The following is a 7,296-nucleotide window of genomic DNA, read 5'->3' as shown; positions in this document are numbered from 1 at the left end:
TGAGTTAGTGTTTAAGCACTGTTTTTATTTGAGTCTCTTGAGACGATAAGCTAGATGGTACAGGAACTGCTGAGACACTTCACTGACCCTGTATGAGTTTTACGACCGCAGATGGCTGCATAGGGTGCTCCTCAGTTTGTCTCAATGGAATGTGATTGTTTCATGTATGACACAATCACATTCCAATATATTATAGTAAAGTGTATATAGAATTGTAATTATTATTTAAGTACCTGCCAAAAGTTTGGAACCATTACAATTATTAATGATTTTGAAATGTATTCTGCTCATCAAGGCTGAATTTATTTGATCTAAATAAAGTAATATATATTACAAATTTAAAAAAAAAAAGTTGTCAATTTTAATATTATAAAATGTACTGTTATACCTGTGGTGCAAAGCAGAATTTTCATCATCACCATTACTCCAGTTTTCAATGTCACATGATCTTTTAGAAATCATTACAATTTATTTGACTCAAGAAACATTTCTGATTATTATCAGTTGAAAATTTTTTGCTGCTTATTTTGTGTGGAAATGGTGATGCACTTTATTTTTCAGGATTTTTTTTGATAAATATAAAGTTTAATGAACAGCATTTATTTGCATTAATAAAGTATATTACAGATGTGGCCTTTAAAAATGTGCTCCACATGGAAAGAGATCCCATGACCTGCGGCGGCAAGACGCGGCCCGTTGTGAAGTTCTCTGGCACATGAAGTACATTACTAGTAGTGGGCAGTCGTGTTTCATTCTCAGTTATAGCTTGTACTGAAGCTAACGGATGTGTTAACCTCTCTCAGGCGTGTACTGACCGCAAGCAACGGAGCTCAAACATGAGAATCACAGTTTTAACCCCTTAGTTGTCACCCCCCAGTGAGTAGCTCCTAGTGAGGGGAAATGGAATTTGACAGCCTTCACTCTTTCTCCTACGACAAATCTTTTTTCCTGCAGCGCTCGAAAACCTTTGTTATCAATTGCGGCAAGAGCTTGTAACACTCCAAAGAGAAATGAAAATTTGAAATCGCATCATATGACCCCTTTAATACTTAAATCAGTGTGTTTTTTATTTTATGTGTGTTGTCATCGTGGTTCAAGTGTTCTTTGTGGAGTAAAAAACAAAACAAAAAAAACGTACAATAACAACATTATAGAGTGAAGCATTCTGAATACTTTCTGAATGCACAATATAAAAGTTTTCTTATTGTTTCTCATTATACTCTCATTAACTCTTAATGTTAACTTTGTTTAGCAGACCGAGTACCCGGATGTGCTTAGTGCAGCACAGAGCCTCATCTCTGTGCTATGTAAGATCTCTGTCTTGTGAAACAGACCCCCATAAGCTGTGGATTCACCACGTGAATTTTTGAACAGAAATATTACAGAAGGATCTAAAGATCTCCCCCCTCCAAGCCATCATGAGGTCTAAACTAATGACCCCATCACATGATGCCAATCATGAAGAATCGGAAGAGTGATGAAAGACTAATCCAATCAGGAGACAACAAAGCTTTCTTTTGTATCAGGACTATAACCTATAGATACTTCGTGATGTCTTGTGATCGCCAAATGAATAGAACCAGTGTAGACACAGGAAGGATTTTTTTGCTGATACCCTCAGGCCTGCAAACACGGGATCTATACGTGACTACCACATGACTTTTGACCACCTGCTTCCCTCCCTTCCTTTCTCTATTAACAGGGGAAACGCAGACTTACACAGACAATTCAAAAGACAATCATTTAAAAGTATAAAAGGGCAACTATATTCACATATGTTTTATGTCTTATATATGTTTGATGTGTTTATTGTAACCTATGAAGTTTAATGCAATGTTTTATAACCCCTCCAAATCGGGCTTGCTTAAAAACCCAATGCCTGAACAGATGCGTTGCTCGCTTGCGCTCTCTCTCTCTCTCTCGACCTTTGGCTTTTCGCCTTGGTGACCGTGCTACAAAGCGCTCACTGGCTGTAACATCACACGAGCGAGACTCCATAACTCAAACACTTCAGTTGAAACATCGTGACTGCCAGAGATCTTCAAAAGCCTAAAGTCTCGCAAACTCAGACTCTTTCAGAAGAACTGCCAAAGCCTCTGCGTCACCAGGAAACAACCAATCTCCGGAGGGCATTCCCAGAAATACATCAGACATCGACCACGTCAGCAGCCCCGGGATTCCCTCAAGCAGCAAACAAGGAAACTCCTCTTTCCAGCTGTCACCAAAAGGCAAGTAAACAAGCGAGGTTTTCATCTATATGTTTTATGTCTTATATATGTTTGATGTGTTTCCTGTAATCGGTGCAAGTTTAACCAATGTGTATAAACACCTTTTAGTAATTAAAATTATTAATGTGTATGCAAACTATCCGATATTGAGCTTGAATGAAAGCTTGTTTTATTCGCCGAACATTGGTGTTAGTGAAAATTTTATATTCGGTATCTTTCTCTGGTGATAATACTTTTATAAGAAGTTATTAAAACTTGCAGAAATCATCTCCACGGGAGCATGTGACTTCTGCACGAAAAAGGAACCACACAGGGCGTGGCTAAGCACCACAGCCAATATCCGATTGGGACAATCGCGTCTGGGATGGGCCAAATCGGGCTTGCTTAAAAACCCAATGCCTGAACAGATGCGTTGCTCGCTTGCGCTCTCTCTCTCTCTCTCGACCTTTGGCTTTTCGCCTTGGTGACCGTGCTACAAAGCGCTCACTGGCTGTAACATCACACGAGCGAGACTCCATAACTCAAACACTTCAGTTGAAACATCGTGACTGCCAGAGATCTTCAAAAGCCTAAAGTCTCGCAAACTCAGACTCTTTCAGAAGAACTGCCAAAGCCTCTGCGTCACCAGGAAACAACCAATCTCCGGAGGGCATTCCCAGAAATACATCAGACATCGACCACGTCAGCAGCCCCGGGATTCCCTCAAGCAGCAAACAAGGAAACTCCTCTTTCCAGCTGTCACCAAAAGGCAAGTAAACAAGCGAGGTTTTCATCTCTTGCTGAACTGGTGAATTGAGTTTAAGCAGTAAACGTAAGACAAATCTCTGCTTTGTGATTCTCTCAGGTTGAATTTAAAGAACTCGTAGAAAACGAGTGTTAGAACTTTGGGAACTTCCTCAGAACTCTGTTAAAATCCTCATCCTTTCAACCATATGTGTGTGTGTGTGTGTGTGTGTGTTTATTAGTTTAGTTTAATGTAATCTAGAATAGCCAATAAAGTATTGTTTCATTATAAGAATTATTGTCTTGTGTCGTGAATTTTTTTAAAGTTAAACCCTGCCCAGATCTTAGTTACCTAGCTCATAGCTTATAAATGATCACAAGCATGTATTAACCTGTGATATTACAAATATTCAGCAGCAGACAGTGGTACAAGAAAGACAGACAAATACCACCATTGATCAGGACATGGCCAGGTGCATGTTGCTGGCTATACAGTGCATGGATACCAATCTAATAGTTCAAAACTTTAATTTGCAGGCACTCTGTCATTGACATAGTCAAACCCCTACACTATTAAAGTTGACTTAAGTTAAACAAACTTAGTTAAACAAACTAATTTTTATTACTGTATACCTACAAACATTAATTTTATGTTGGAAAAAAAATATCAATTATTTTTTCTTTTCCTTGTAGGGCCTTTCCTAGCATGTTCCGAAGACATGCTACATTTATTCTTTTTTTCCCCCGCAGATTGCATCCAGAACACATACCAAGACTGCAAAAGCATTTAAACCTTATGATTTTAAATGTATATCTTTTGGATAAAAATTCTGAGACTACCCCTTCACCTGCACACGAACTGAAGCTTGTTCAAGCAGGGCTTGGCAAAAGGACTATCTCAATTGCAATGGACATGACACATTCAGAGGTATGTTAGTGTTTCTTTTTGTACAACTGGAAAAAGTTATAGTAGAATCATAAGTACAGGTGATAGAAACAAATATTCAAAATTATTGAGTTTCTTTGCATTTTACAATAGTTTTCCAGCATACTGTATGAAGCATTCCTGAAAATGGAGGGTTTGAGTGGAGGATGGATGCTTTATAAGGCTACTGGTGACTTTATATTTTCTTTATTACCACTTGAGTCAGTATGTTTTGGGTTATAAAAACATTTGTCATGTTAATTTTATCTTTGTTTATAGGGAGTGCGGTATAAGACGGCTAAACATTATTCCTCCAGAATCAGAATGTTACACTGGATCCCAAATCAAATCTACCTCTGCATCTGGAAAGACAATGCTGTATGTAGTTCCTCTACAAGAGGAACTGGACCTTAATCCTCTCCCTAATGATGCCAGAGAATTAAAAAAAAATAATACCAAAAGCTACTTGCCAAATGTGCAACAAAAGCATGCCCCTGCAAGTGCTGGCTCTCCACATTCAGGTTTGAAAGTAAAATTATTCAACATCTTCAAATGAAGAGGTAATGGATTAATGCTGTCTAATTATTTACTGATTTCATGATGTTTGGGTGCATGTGTTCTGACTAAATGTTTAATTTTTATTAATGTAACATTCCATGTTGATTTTATAATAGATTTATTACTGTGTACAGACCTTCAAAAGGATAAATGATTTCAGTGTATGTTTATGTCCGCAGATTGCTAATCATATACTTGTGATGAAGTATAACAAAGGTACACTCTAAAAAATGCTGGGTTGTTTCAACCCAACTTTGGGTCAAATATGGACTAACCCAACCGTTGGGTTAAATTTTTACATTGCATTTTTAACCCAAAAGTTGGGTTAGTCCTTATACAACCCAGCATTTTTTAGAGTGTATGACACCGTTTTAATTTCTTTGTTTTTGGAGCAGACAGAAGTTCAGTTCGTCTCAGAAAGCAATTTGGATGAGATGAAACAAGAACATTTCCCATCTGAGGTAATGTGGTATTAAAATTCACCAGCCCTAATCAAAATTGTGGACAGTATTGAACTACATGCCAGCCTGTGTGGAGAACAAAATCTATGTGAGTAACACAAACTTTAGGAAACAGTTCTTGGAAACAAATATGTTATAAATCAACCCCAAGTGCTTTAATGCCACATGTGCCACAGTAAAATAAAAACTCTATTCTCTCCACATTACAGTGGAGTCTCCAGATCACAGTTCTTTTATGCACACTAGGCGCGTTTCCATTACAGATTTGCGCAAAACTTTGGCGATAGTTTATAAATGTCTTATTCCTCCAGAATCAGAATGTTACACTGGATCCCAAATCAAATCTACCTCTGCATCTGGAAAGACAATGCTGTATGTAGTTCCTCTACAAGAGGAACTGGACCTTAATCCTCTCCCTAATGATGCCAGAGAATTAAAAAAAAATAATACCAAAAGCTACTTGCCAAATGTGCAACAAAAGCATGCCCCTGCAAGTGCTGGCTCTCCACATTCAGGGTTGCAAGTCAAATGATTCAACATCTTCAAATGAAGAGGTAATGGATTAATGCTGTCTAATTATTTACTGATTTCATGATGTTTGGGTGCATGTGTTCTGACTAAATGTTTAATTTTTATTAATGTAACATTCCATGTTGATTTTATAATAGATTTATTACTGTGTACAGACCTTCAAAAGGATAAATGATTTCAGTGTATGTTTATGTCCGCAGATTGCTAATCATATACTTGTGATGAAGTATAACAAAGGTACACTCTAAAAAATGCTGGGTTGTTTCAACCCAACTTTGGGTCAAATATGGACTAACCCAACCGTTGGGTTAAATTTTTACATTGCATTTTTAACCCAAAAGTTGGGTTAGTCCTTATACAACCCAGCATTTTTTAGAGTGTATGACACCGTTTTAATTTCTTTGTTTTTGGAGCAGACAGAAGTTCAGTTCGTCTCAGAAAGCAATTTGGATGAGATGAAACAAGAACATTTCCCATCTGAGGTAATGTGGTATTAAAATTCACCAGCCCTAATCAAAATTGTGGACAGTATTGAACTACATGCCAGCCTGTGTGGAGAACAAAATCTATGTGAGTAACACAAACTTTAGGAAACAGTTCTTGGAAACAAATATGTTATAAATCAACCCCAAGTGCTTTAATGCCACATGTGCCACAGTAAAATAAAAACTCTATTCTCTCCACATTACAGTGGAGTCTCCAGATCACAGTTCTTTTATGCACACTAGGCGCGTTTCCATTACAGATTTGCGCAAAACTTTGGCGATAGTTTATAAATGTCGATAAAGTATTGCGAAATGACGGCGTTTCCATTAATCAATGTTATGCGACTAAAACGTAACCTTTTGCCTCTCGCGATAAGTCATGGCAACGGAGGCTTAATGTGTGTATCTTTACAGAAGCAGCAAAGAGAGCCACTTCAGAAACATTTATTAGTTTAATAAATTAAACCATAGACTGTTGTAGCGTCTCGACCAATCTGACACACTAATTTTTATTTGATTTAACAAATCAATTATTCATTAGATTAACAAATCGTCACAGTCCCCTCACTCAATATACTGGAGGCCAGGATTTCGGCAGATTTATATCGATAATATAATATTAATAAATCATAATAAGTTATGGTTAATTATTCTTATTATCTGTCGTGAGCTAAATTCGCTAAAGATTTTGGTGGAGAATGCGGGCATGATAAAACGAAAGTTATGAGTTTAAACACTGGCAACTTAAAAGTGTGTGCTTGATAGCCCAGGTTAAAATAGGACGTGACTTCAGATGCCCTGTGGTGTCCCTATTTGCTGGCTTGTTGAGATGCAGATAAAGTGGGGGTTTGAATTGGTACCGCTAAGTACTCATGTGTGAGGCAAACATAACTACATATATGTTTAAACCGGTTTTAACTTACAGTAAACACGTTTTGTAATTCTTTAAACAAGTGCAAGAAGTTTATTGTTGCATTAGAGAAGCACTCGCCGAAGTGCTTAGGTAATGCAACAAGTCTTGAAGGCTGAAAGCACAACGTTCTAAAACTATGACTGTTTAACATAGACAGACATTAAACTGCGTTAATTACACTGGCATGCATTGGTTACCGTGACAACAACTTGTCACAGGAAGTGCTAACGTCACATAGCACAACACGCCATGTTTGTAAACAAACCATTTGAAGCAGCTAAGCTAACACGACTTAGCATAGTTTCATTTTAGGCTAAGCTACTCAAATAGCTTTAACAATTAGGGGTTAACACTCTTTAATTGAAGCTCTTAAATACAGCATGCGTGTGTGCAGTGGGAAGCAATTTGAATTTAACCTAATCCCTGGTTTCTGATTTTTCCATTTCTCTTCCTTCTTTTTCTTCTTTTTCTA

Source organism: Sinocyclocheilus rhinocerous, unplaced genomic scaffold, assembly GCF_001515625.1.
Source record: "Sinocyclocheilus rhinocerous isolate Xijiao unplaced genomic scaffold, SAMN03320098_v1.1 scaffold1418, whole genome shotgun sequence".
Classification (NCBI taxonomy): domain Eukaryota; kingdom Metazoa; phylum Chordata; class Actinopteri; order Cypriniformes; family Cyprinidae; genus Sinocyclocheilus; species Sinocyclocheilus rhinocerous.
The sequence above is the reverse complement of the archived record's forward strand: the minus strand, read 5'-3'. Positions refer to the sequence as shown.